The following is a 13118-nucleotide window of genomic DNA, read 5'->3' as shown; positions in this document are numbered from 1 at the left end:
GCGGGCTACAGCAGAGCGAGTGACCCCTTGCTCAAGACAGCAAGGCTCAAGACAGCAATCTTGGGGTTCAAGCCAGAGATCTTGGGCTTCAAGCCAGCGAGCATTGGGCTCAAGCCATTGACCATGAGGTCATGTCTATGATCCCACGCTCAAGCCAGCAACCCCGTGATCAAGCTGGTGAGCCTGCGCTCAAGCCATATGAGCCCACACTCAAGCTGGTGACCTTGGGGCTTGAACCTAGGTCCTCTGCCATCCCAGTCCAAAGCTCTATCCACTGTGCCACTGCCTGGTCAGGCTAAATAACAATTTTTTAAAAGCAAGAAGGAGGAATGAGTTTAAGCCAGGATGCCCAAGGAAGCCACTGAGAGTAGGCACCTGAGACAGAGCTCAAGGCATCCATACCACCACTGACCTCTTCTTGCTTTTCCCTGTCTATCCCAGTTGCTCTGTAGCCCTACTCTGCTCCTTGGGTCTGGCCACATGGTTAGCTGCCTGGGGAGGACCTGACATATTTCCCAGTGCCAGAGGTAGAGATGAAGATATATGGACTAGTTGGAGTGTGGCCAAACTGCAGGGCCCAGCTGCAGGGCACAAGCCAAGATGACAGTGTTGGCCTGTGGAGACTGCTGCTGTAGCCTCCAGAATACCAGCTGAAGTTTTGTCCTGCTTTGGGGTTTAGTAACTATTTCTAATGCCATTATGCTTTTGTTTTCTTTCATTTCCGTTTTCTTTGTAATAGTGTTAATGGCTGTGGCTGCAAGTGAGGGGGGGCATTGCAAGGGCCAAAAACAAACAAACACACAAACAATAAATTCAGCAGAATGTGCCCTAAGGTCTCACTCATCTCTTATAGCACACCCTACTCCCATCTCTGGGGCATGAGCACAGCAATCCCTCCCAGAGCTTATTCTCCATGGAAGAGGACCAATAAGGACCCAATTTTATCTTTTTCTCTCCCATCACAACTTCCCTAAACTGTGGCTCATTCCCTCAGCATCAAACTCTCGCTTTGTAAACCAGGACATTCCCTCTGTCCTGGGATGCCTTCTCCTTTCATTGGTAATCTTCACCCTGGACAGTCCATCCCATTCCCATGGCCTCAGTTACCATGTATATGCCATAAACTCCATATTTATTTCTCCAGCCCCCAGGTCTCTTCTAAGTCCCAAATCTACGTGGTCAACTGCCCTCTTTACTGCTTGCAAGCCCCTAAAATTCCACATGTCCAAAACTGAACTCACCATATCTGTCCATTAATAAACACACTTCTCCAAAAAAAGGGGGGGGACCAACTTCTCCTGCACCAGTGTCAATGAATGGCACTATTACCCTTCTAGTTGTCTTACCCAGAAAACTGGGAGTCATCCTGAACTCTGCCTTTTACTTCACCTACCACCCATATCAAATTTATCACCAAGTCTTGTCAATCCTACCTCTTAAATATCTCTCAAATGTTTTTACATCTTTCTTGCCTGCTACCAATTGTTTAGTTAATATCACCATCAGCTCATTCATACACAACTTAAATAACCTCATAATTTGTTTATCTACTTCAGTATTTACCTCTTGTCCATTCAAGAGACCACCAGGTGGCCACCAGCTTTTCCTTAAAAGCAAATATGATCATGTATCTTTCCTGTTTAAAATTTTCAACTGTGACTTCTGCTTCTAATCACATTGGAGTAAATTTTATCGTACTTTTTCTCCTGACATTAATAAAACCTAGAAAACTGAAAAAAAATATGTGAAACTGTTTTTTAGGCATCAGAAAATAAGAAATGCAGGACTCTAATCCCTGAAAAAAAAAAGAGAACAAATGAAGTGAATCCTACAATGGTTCTTGGTTTCTGCCTGGAGGCATTTTATGGATCACAGTGTGGGAAGTGAAACCCAAAAGAGCACAGTCAGTCTCCCTGAGTTAAAGATAAAAATTTAAGGTACTGAGATGTCTGCAACTTGCAGGGTGGAGCTCTGGAAAGAAGGGAGCAACACAGAAAAAGTTTCAAATATCTGCACAGTGATCCTCTTGGTTGGATTGCAGAATACTAAGCTACAAATACATAAGTGGAAGAGCAAGGCCAAGAACTACCAAGAAACTATAAGCTGAAATTCCCAGAACTCTCACAGATTTGAGAGACATTCAATGTTCTACCAGCCAGAATAGAGAATCCTTTTGAAAATCCAGGGTGTTCAGTAGAAACCCCAAGAAACATAATACCTTAGCAGTAGATAAACTAGTCATAGAGGGAAGACAAGATGGTGCTGCAGTAGGCGGACGTACCAACATCCACCTCCCAGAACCAAAGTGGATTACAAAATAATTTTAAGAACTATCATCTGGAAAAACCAACTTTGGACTAAACTAAGAGGACTCTTCAACCAAGGAACACTGAAGAAGCCACACCAAGACTGGTAGGAAAAGCGGAAACACGGAGAGAGCTGCCCAACTCCCTGGAGCAAACGGCAGCTGGGAGAGACTCACTTGGCGGGAAGTGAGTTTAGCAAAGAGGGGAGGGTCCTGAACCCCAAAAACAAAGCCCCAGCCTGCAGCCCCAAAGCCTAGAAGAGGCATAAGGACAGTATTTAGCTGGAAACAAGTCAGGATACTGTTTGTGAGAAAGAGTCTGATTTCCCAGAACCAGGATTCTTCTTAAAGGGACCGCATAGAAAACCTCTTTCACAACCACTCACCCGGGGCTCCAGGGAATGGGGAGAGAGGAGAGGACCAGAGTAGCAGGAAGAGAGTGTAATCTAGGAGGCACAGGGAGAAACATTTGAGGAGACAGCCACTCTAACCCCTGGGACAAGTCACTCCCCAAATCTGAAGTGAATATTTCCCCCGGAAACAGCAATACCAGCAAAGGGAAGCAGGACACCAGCCAAACAAGTTCTCCCGTGGCACTCAGAGCAGAGTCGCTTAGAAAGAAGGAGCTTTTGGGTCTACAGTAGTGAGTGTTAGGGTCTGAGCTGCATCGCCCCCACCCACACAGCTGAGGGCTCGCTGGAGGGCGGTGCTGGGATGCAGAGGGGTGGTTCTGTGGGCAGGGGTGGAAGCCTGCTGGCCACCACTGAGCTCACGTATGAGCTCAGTCTTGCCTGGCTGTGGAGGAGTAAGCATGCAAAAGCGGTCAAGCCCAGCTGCCAGCAGCCTGTAATCCAGCCAGTGGGAGAAGGGCGGGAACCCCGGAAGGGGTGGAGACCAGCCCTTGAGCAAGGGCGCCAGGAGCACAGCCTTGCCCTGCCCGGAAAACCAAGGCTTGTGGCCTGACTTGGGAGCCGGCTCCTCCTGCGGGGGTGGAGCCAAAAGCCCAGAACAGGTGGAGTTCCGCTACTGAGCTGAGCATGGGCACGCAGTCCTGCCCAACCGGTAGAGCCAAAGCTAGAAGCCATTCCACGAGAGGGCTCCTCCTGCAAGGGCGGGGTGAAAGCCCGCAAACAGGCAGAGACCTGCAGCTGAGCAAAGGTGCTTGCCACTGCCCTTAGGGCCAAGCATAACACCACCCACATGGGCGAGGCAAAGGCCAAGGCCACCAAGGCTTGTGCACCCGAGCACGTGATCACAGCCACTCCCATGAAGGAGAGGTGGAAACCACAGCAGCATCCCCAGTATGCAGGCACTGGCAACACCCAAACCCAAAAGCCCTAGGCAGCAACAGAAGAGGAGGTGGCGGGCCTGCAGACAGACCATACCTAGGGAACAGAGACCATACCCAGTGGATTCCAATGGCCAAAACCTTCCTTTACACAGAGAAAATGTGAAGGCAAAGAAATGCTACACAAATGAACCAAGAGAAATCCCCAGAAAAGGACCTAAATGAATCAGATATAATCAAATTACCAGATGCAGAGTTTAAAATAAATATTGTTAGGATACTCAAAGATATTAGAACAATAGATGGTCATTACAAACACCTAAATAAAGAGATAGCAAATAAAAAAAAGACATTGAAATAATAAAAAAGAATCAGTCAGAAATGACAAATACAGTATCTAAAATAAAGAACACAATGGAAGAAATTAAAAGCAGGATGGATGAAGCAGAGAATCAAATCAGTGAGTTAGAGGACATGATAAATAAAGGCACTGAAGCAGAGCAGAAAAAAGAAAAGAGACTCGAAAAGTCTGAGGAAACTCTAAGAGAGCTCTGTGACAACATGAAGAGAAATAACATCTGCATCATAGGGGTTCCTGAAGAAGAAGAGAAAGAACAAGGGATACAGACTTTGTTCAAGCATATCATAGCTGAAAACTTCCCTCAATTAAGGCAGGAAAACATCTCACATGTTCAGGAAGCACAGAGAACTCCATTAAGGAGAAACCCAAAGAAACCAACACCAAGACACATCATAATTAAAATACCAAAGCTAAGTGATAAAGAGAAAATATTAAAAGCTGCTAGAGAAAAGAAGACTATCACCTACAAAGGAGCCCCCATAAGGATGACTTCTGACTTCTCAACAGAAACACTTGAAGCCAGAAGGGAATGGCAAGAAATATTCAAACTAATGCAGAACAAGAGCATACAACCAAGACTACTTTATCCAGCAAGGCTATCATTTAAAATTGAAGGAGAAATAAAAAGCTTTACAGACAAAAAAAAAACACAAAAAACTCAAGGAATTCACTACAACCAAACCAAGGCTGCAAGAAATGCTAAGGGACCTGTTGTAAACAGATCAAAGGAGAAAAAGAATGTAGCAAAAGAGGAATACAGTTTTAAAGAATAAAATGGCAATAAACAATTCCATATCAATAATAACCTTAAATGTAAATAGATGAAATGATCCGATCAAAAGACATAGGGTAGCTGCATGGAAAAGAAAACATGACCCATATATATGCTGTCTACAGGAGACACACTTTATATCAAAAGATGCACATAGACTGAAGATAAAGGGTTGGAAAAAAATATTTCATGCAAATGGAAATGAAAAAAAAAAGGTGGGGTAGCAGTACTTATATCAGACAAAATGGACTTTAAAAAAAAGAGTATAGTTAGAGATAAAGAAGGTCACTACATAATGATAAAGGGAGCAATCCAAAAGGAAGATATAACCGTTATAATTATCTACGCACCTAATATAGGAGAACCTAAATATATAAAGCAGACTGTGGGAGATGACGTCAGAGTAATGGCGGGGTAGGAAGCGATACCGATAAATCTCCCCCAAAACTCAACAAGATCTTCAACCAGAAACAGAAAAACCTATACTTGGAGCTTCCAGATGCTTCGCAATACACCCAAAGGTATGATTGAGTGAAAAATTGGCTAAATATATAACCAAACCCCGAAGGAAATAGGGAGTAAGAAATGCTCCACCTTCCTCACTAACCTAAACAGGGCGGCTTTCTCTGGTAACTGTGAATATAGAAACTGAGGCGGGCAAAGGGGGTGAATAGATCCAGGCTGCCGCAGCACAAACGGCTGAACCAGGCTGTGGCATAGAGATCCAAGCCGAGGAAAATCTGATCCTGTGGCAACCCGGGCAATACAAGCTAACACTCGCGCCAAACCCAAACAAAGAAAGAAAAGCAGAGCGGCCATTTTACCCGGTCTCCTGGTCGGTGTGCAGTTAGTGGCCGAGAATTTCTTCCTGGGAAAGCCACGCACGGGAGGGAGTGAGAACTAATTCCAACGGTGGAGATTTTCCGTGCTGGAGGGTGTTTCACTCAGAGGGAACCATGGCCGGCCTCATATCCTGGTTTGCACACGCAGATAAGGAGTGAGCGATTCCTCAGAGTGCCTCGGCAGTGCGCGCCCGTGTTATCGCACAGAGGGGCAGAGTCAGGGGCCTTTGTGTGGGCCAAAGCGGAATCTCGGGCCGCCCCAGCGCCTTGCAAAAGCCGCGCACGGGGACGGAGCGAGACTCAATTCCAACAGTGGAGATTTTCCGTGCTGGAGGGTGTTTCACTCAGAGGGAACTGCGGCCGGCCTCATATCCTGGTTTGCGCGCGCAGATAAGGAGTGAGCAATTCCTCCGAGTGCCTCGGCAGTGCGCGCCCGTGTTATCGCACAGAGGGGCAGAGTCAGGGGCCTTTGTGTGGGACAAAGTGGAATCTCGAGCCGCCCCAGCGCCTTGCAAAAGCCGCGCATGGGGACGGAGTGAGACTCAATTCCAACGCTACAACTTTTCCCTGCGGTTGGGGGTTTCACTCAGAGCGTGAGACTGCTGGCCGGATATCCTGGTCGCAGACAGTGAGTGAGAGTTTCCTCCAAGCGCCCCGGAAGTGGGCGCCCGCTTGTGTTACCGGACAGAGTGGCAGAGCCAGAGGTCTTTGAGTGGGCGGAAAGCCCGCCTAATTATGCTAGCAGCTCTGACTGACTGAGCCTTACCCAGAGCCCTGTGCTGAGTGGAAATAGAGTGGGGAGTTGCCAGCTCTTTGAGCCTCTTACTATCCAGGCAGAGGCAGCAGCAACCCCATAGCTGGATTATCAGGCTACTAATTAAGGAAGGAAAGACTAGGAGAAAGGCTCCAGGAACACGGACTCTCTCACTTTCGGAGCCTATAAATGCTATTGAGCTTCGACTGCCAACGAGACTAAAGCACAATACATGACATTGCCATAGAGACTTATCAACTGCAAACCTCTACCTGAGCGAGCCAAAGGGGCAGAACCCGGGGTACAGAGTCACCGACCAGGAAGAGGGAGAGAAAAGAAAAAGCAAGAAGATAACCTCTCAAAATCAAGAATAATCTGCAGACTTTATAACCTATCACATTTTATTATATTTGTTCGTTTGTTTCTCTTATCTTCATTCTTCATACTTTTTTTTCCTCCTCCAATTTGGCCGATTAACTCTCTACTGGTCTTACTCTCTCCTCTCCTTGAACTACACTACCCATAAGTGTTACATCTCCCATTATCTTTTCTCTTCTCTTCCTTTCTCTCTATGAGGGTTGCACTCCAAAACCCTTAACTCTCTCTCTCTCTCCTTTCTTTTTTCTTCTTTTAGTGGTTACCTCTTTTTTTTTCTCTCTCTCTTTCTTTTCTCCCTCTATATTAGTTTCTTCCTTTCTCCTTTACATCTCCTCTCATTCAAACCTCAATAACAAACAAATTATCTTATCTGGGACTCAAACCTATGTTTGTGGCATTTTGGGAGGTTTTTACTTCACCTTTTTAACTCACTAGCAGTGCTCTCATCCCTGGCTCTCCATATTATCTAGTTCTTGTTCCACTAAATACAATAGTAATTTTTTAATTTGCCCCCCCATTTTTCCATTTTCCTCTTATTCCTCTCATCATAACTCTTAGACAACCAACACCTAAAAGCAAATCATTTCATTCTTGACCCAAATTTTTTCCTTATTTGCTTTTTGTGGGTCCATACGCTCTTTTTTTTTTCTTTTTTCTTTCCTTTTTTTTTTTTTTCTTTTTTTTTTTTTTGCCCCTTTATTACTTTTCCCCAATTCAGGCCCTCCATCACAGGCATTGTTTGTTATAATTCACAGTCCACCACAAGATTTTCTCAAAAAAGAGGGGAGAGGAGAGGAGAGGAAAAAAGGAGGGGGGGAATAATTTCCTTTTTTTTAATTTTTATTTTATTTTTCTTTATTTCATTATTAATTTTTTTTAAAAAAACAACTCTTTTCGATTTTTTATTTTTTTATTGTTATTTTTTTTAACTTTTTATTCTTTATTAAATCTCATTAATACTATCAACAAAACCACCCTCAGATGCCATTAAGGAAGAGAAAATCGAATATCATGAATACAAAAGAAAGAGAGGTAACACAGCTAGATGAGGAAAAATCTATGGAGAAAAAATTTAATATATTGGAAACCTTGGAGCTAAATGACAGAGAATTCAAGATAGAAATACTAAAAATACTCCAAGATATACAAGAAAACACAGAAAGGCAATTTAGGGAGCTCAGAAAACAACTCCATGAACACAAAGAATATATGTCCAAGGAAATTGAAACTATAAAAACAAATCAAACAGAGATGAAAAACTCAATTCACGAGCTGAAAAATGAAATAACAAGCTTAGCTAATAGAACAGGTCAGATAGAAGAGAGGATTAGTGAAATAGAAGACAAGCAACTTGAGGCACAACAGAGAGAAGAAGAAAGAGACTCAAAAATTAAAAAAAATGAGATAGCCCTACAAGAATTATCTGACTCCATCAAAAAGAATAACATAAGAATAATAGGTATATCAGAGGGAGAAGAGAGAGAAAATGGAATGGAGAACATACTCAAACAAATAATAGATGAGAACTTCCCAAGCCTGTGGAAAGAACGAAAGCCTCAAGTTCAAGAAGCAAACAGAACTCCGAGTTTTCTTAACCCCAACAAACCTACTCCAAGGCATATCATAATGAAATTGACACAAACCAACAGCAAAGAAAAAATTCTCAAGGCAGCCAGGGAAAAGAAGAATACAACATATAAAGGAAGGCCCATTAGATTATCATCAGATTTCTCAGCAGAAACTCTACAAGCTAGAAGAGAGTGGACCCCAATATTTAAAGTCCTGAAAGAGAGGAACTTTCAGCCACGAATACTTTACCCATCAAAGCTATCCTTCAAATACGAAGGAGAAATAAAAACATTCACAGATACAGAAAAGATGAGGGAATTTATCATCAGAAAACCCCCACTCCAAGAATTACTAAAGGGGGTTCTCCAATCAGATACAAAGAACAAAAAAAAAAACAGAGCCACAAGTAAAAGCTCCAAGAAGAACACAATAAAACAAAATTTAAACTGTGACAACAACAAAAAGAAAGAGGGGGAGAAGATGGAGATTAACAGTAGCAAAGGACGATGGAGTGCAAAAGTACTCACAAAATAGTTCACTACAATGAACAGGGTAGGGACCCTTTTCATTACTCAAAGGTAACCACCATTGAAAAAACCACCACAGAAGCACATGAGATAAAAAAGATAGCAACAGAGGAAAGATGTATGGAATACAACCAAATAAAAACAAAAGATAGAAAAACGAAAGAGAAGGATCAAACAAGACACAAAACTAACAGAAAGCAAGATATAAAATGGCAATAGGGAGCTCACAAGTATCAATAATTACACTAAATGTAAACGGATTAAACTCACCAATAAAAAGGCACAGAGTAGCAGAATGGATTAAAAAAGAAAATCCAACTGTATGCTGCCTACAGGAAACTCATCTAAGTAACAAGGATAAAAACAAATTCAAAGTGAAAGGCTGGAAAACAATACTCCAAGCAAATAACATCCAAAAAAAAAGCAGGTGTAGCAATACTCATATCGGATAATGCAAACTACAAGACAGGAAAAGTACTCAGAGACAAAAATGGCCATTTCATAATGGCTAAGGGGACACTGAATCAAGAAGACATAACAATTCTTAATATATATGCACCAAACCAAGGAGCACCAAAATATATAAGACAGCTACTTATTGATCTTAAAACAAAAACTGACAAAAATACAATCATACTTGGAGACCTCAATACACCGCTGACGGCTCTAGATTGGTCATCCAAACAGAGAATCAACAAACACATAGTGGCCTTAAACAAAACACTAGAGCACCTGGATATGATAGACATCTACAGGACATTTCATCCCAAAGTGACTGAGTATACATTTTTCTCCAGTGTACATGGATCATTCTCAAGAATTGACCATATGTTGGGCCACAAAAACAATATCAGCAAATTCAGAAAAATTGAAGTTGTACCAAGCATATTTTCTGATCATAAAGCCTTGAAACTAGAATTCAACTGCAAAAAAGAGGAAAAAAATCCCACAAAAATGTGGAAACTAAACAACATACTTTTAAAAAATGAATGGGTCAAAGAAGAAATAAGTGCAGAGATCAAAAGATATATACAGACTAATGAAAATGACAATACGACATATCAGAATCTATGGGATGCAGCAAAAGCAGTGATAAGAGGGAAGTTCATATCGCTTCAGGCATATATGAACAAACAAGAGAGAGCCCAAGTGAACCACTTAACTTCTCACCTTAAGGAACTAGAAAAAGAAGAACAAAGACAACCCAAAACCAGCCGAAGAAAGGAGATAATAAAAATCAGAGCAGAAATAAATGAATTAGAGAACAGAAAAACTATAGAAAAAATTAATAGAACAAGGAGCTGGTTCTTTGAAAAGATCAACAAAATTGACAAACCCTTGGCAAGACTTACCAAGGAAAAAAGAGAAAGAACTCATATAAACAAAATCCAAAATGAAAGAGGAGAAATCACCACGGACACCGTAGATATACAAAGAATTATTGTAGAATACTATGAAAAACTTTATGCCACTAAATTCAACAACCTAGAAGAAATGGATAAATTCCTAGAAAAATACAACCTTCCTAGACTGAGTCAAGAAGAAGCAGAAAGCCTAAACAGACCTATCAGTAGAGAAGAAATAGAAAAAACCATTAAAAACCTCCCCAAAAATAAAAGTCCAGGCCCTGACGGCTATACCAGCAAATTTTATCAAACATTCAAAGAAGACTTGGTTCCTATTCTACTCAAAGTCTTCCAAAAAATTGAAGAAGAAGCAATACTTCCAAACACATTTTATGAGGCCAACATAACCCTCATACCAAAACCAGGCAAGGATGGCACAAAGAAAGCAAACTACAGACCAATATCTCTAATGAATACAGATGCTAAAATACTAAACAAAATACTAGCAAATCGAATACAACAACATATTAAAAAAATAATACATCATGATTAAGTGGGATTCATCCCAGAATCTCAAGGATGGTTCAACATACGTAAAACGGTTAATGTAATACACCATATCAACAAAACAAAGAACAAAAACCACATGATCTTATCAATAGACGCAGAAAAGGCTTTCGATAAAATACAACACAATTTTATGTTTAAGACTCTCAACAAAATGGGTATAGAAGGAAAATATCTCAACATGATAAAGGCCATATATGATAAACCATCAGCTAACATCATATTAAATGGCACTAAACTGAAGGCTTTCCCCCTTAAATCAGGAACAAGACAGGGTTGTCCACTCTCTCCACTCTTATTTAATGTGGTACTAGAGGTTCTAGCCAGAGCAATCAGACAAGACAAAGAAATAAAAGGCATCCATATCGGAAAAGAAGAAGCAAAGGTATCACTTTTTGCAGATGATATGATCCTATACATCGAAAACCCCAAAGAATCCACAAAAAGACTACTAGAAACAATAAGCCAATACAGTAAGGTCGCAGGATACAAAATTAACATACAGAAGTCAATAGCCTTTCTATATGCCAACAATGAAACAACTGAGAAGGAACTCAAAAGAATAATCCCCTTCACGATTGCAACAAAAAAAATAAAATACTTAGGAATAAACATAACAAAGAATGTAAAGGACTTATATAATGAAAACTATAAACCATTGTTAAGGGAAATTGAAAAAGATATAATGAGATGGAAGAATATACCTTGTTCTTGGCTAGGAAGAATAAATATAATCAAGATGGCTATAGTACCCAAAGCAATATACAAATTTAATGTAATTCCCATCAAACTTCCAATGACATTTTTTAAAGAAATAGAGCAAAAAATCATCAGATTTATATGGAACTATAAAAAACCCCGAATAGCCAAAGCAATCCTAAAGAAAAAGAATGAAGCTGGGGGCATAACAATACCTGACTTCAAACTCTATTATAGGGCCACGACAATCAAAACAGCATGGTATTGGCAGAAAAATAGACACTCAGACCAATGGAACAGAATAGAAAGTCCAGAAATAAAACCACATATATATAGTCAAATAATTTTTGATAAAGGGGCCAAGAACACACAATGGAGAAAAGAAAGCCTCTTCAATAAATGGTGCTGGGAAAACTGGAAAGCCACATGCAAAAGAATGAAACTGGACTACAGTCTCTCCTCCTGTACAAAAATTAACTCAAAATGGATCAAAGATCTAAACATAAGACCTGAAACAATGAAGTACATAGAAGAAGACATAGGTACTCAACTCATGGACCTGGGTTTTAAAGAGCATTTTATGAATTTGACTCCAATGGCAAGAGAAGTGAAAGCAAAAATTAATGAATGGGACTACATCAGACTAAGAAGTTTTTGCTCAGCAAGAGAAACTGATAACAAAATAAACAGAAAGCCAACTAAATGGGAAATGATATTTTCAAACAACAGCTCAGATAAGGGCTTAATATCCAAAATATACAAAGAACTCATAAAACTCAACAACAAACAAACAAACAATCCAATAAAAAAATGGGAAGAGGATATGAATAGACACTTCTCCCAGGAAGAAATACAAATGGCCAACAGATATATGAAAAGATGCTCATCTTCTTTAGCTATTAGAGAAATGCAAATCAAAACGGCAATGAGATACCACCTCACACCTGTTCGATTAGCTGTTATTAGCAAGTCAGGTAATAGCAAATGTTGGAGAGGCTGTGGAGAAAAAGGAACCCTCATCCACTGTTGGTGGGAATGTAAAGTAGTACAACCATTATGGAAGAAAGTATGGTGGTTCCTCAAAAAACTGAAAATAGAACTACCTTATGACCCAGCAATTCCTCTACTGGGTATATATCCCCAAAACTCAGAAACATTGATACGTAAAGACACATGCAGCCCCATGTTTATTGCAGCATTGTTCACAGTGGCCAGGACATGGAAACAACCAAAAAGCCCATCAATAGATGACTGGATAAAGAAGATGTGGCACATATACACTATGGAATACTACTCAGCCATAAGAAATGATGACATCGGAACATTTACAGCAAAATGGTGGGATCTTGATAACATGATACGAAGCGAAATAAGTAAATCAGAAAAAAAACAGGAACTGTATTATTCCATACGTAGGTGGGACATAATAGTGAAACTAAGAGACATTGATAAGAGTGTGGTGGCTACGGGGGGGGAGGGGGGAATGGGAGAGGGAAAGGGGGAGGGGGAGGGGCACAGAGAGAACAAGATAGAGGGTGACGGAGGACAATCTGACTTTGGGTGGTGGGTATGCAACATAATTGAACGACAAGATAACCTGGACTTGTTATCTTTGAATATATGTATCCTGATTTATTGATGTCACCCCATTAAAAAAATAAAATTATATTAAAAAAATAAAATAAAGCAGACTGTGATGGATTTAAAGGG

The 13118-nt window shown here is 40.9% G+C and overlaps 1 protein-coding gene and 1 pseudogene across 2 annotated transcripts in view; one reads left to right on the top strand and one right to left on the bottom strand.

The window, feature by feature from the left end:
- APLN (apelin) overlaps positions 1-13118 on the bottom strand; it is a 134081-nt gene that overhangs the window by 90773 nt on the left and 30190 nt on the right. The window lies entirely within an intron of this gene.
- LOC136317383 (mitotic checkpoint protein BUB3-like) overlaps positions 1-13118 on the top strand; it is a 96511-nt pseudogene that overhangs the window by 81727 nt on the left and 1666 nt on the right.

Source organism: Saccopteryx bilineata, chromosome X, assembly GCF_036850765.1.
Source record: "Saccopteryx bilineata isolate mSacBil1 chromosome X, mSacBil1_pri_phased_curated, whole genome shotgun sequence".
Taxonomy (NCBI): domain Eukaryota; kingdom Metazoa; phylum Chordata; class Mammalia; order Chiroptera; family Emballonuridae; genus Saccopteryx; species Saccopteryx bilineata.
This window is presented reverse-complemented; position numbering and strand designations above follow the sequence as displayed.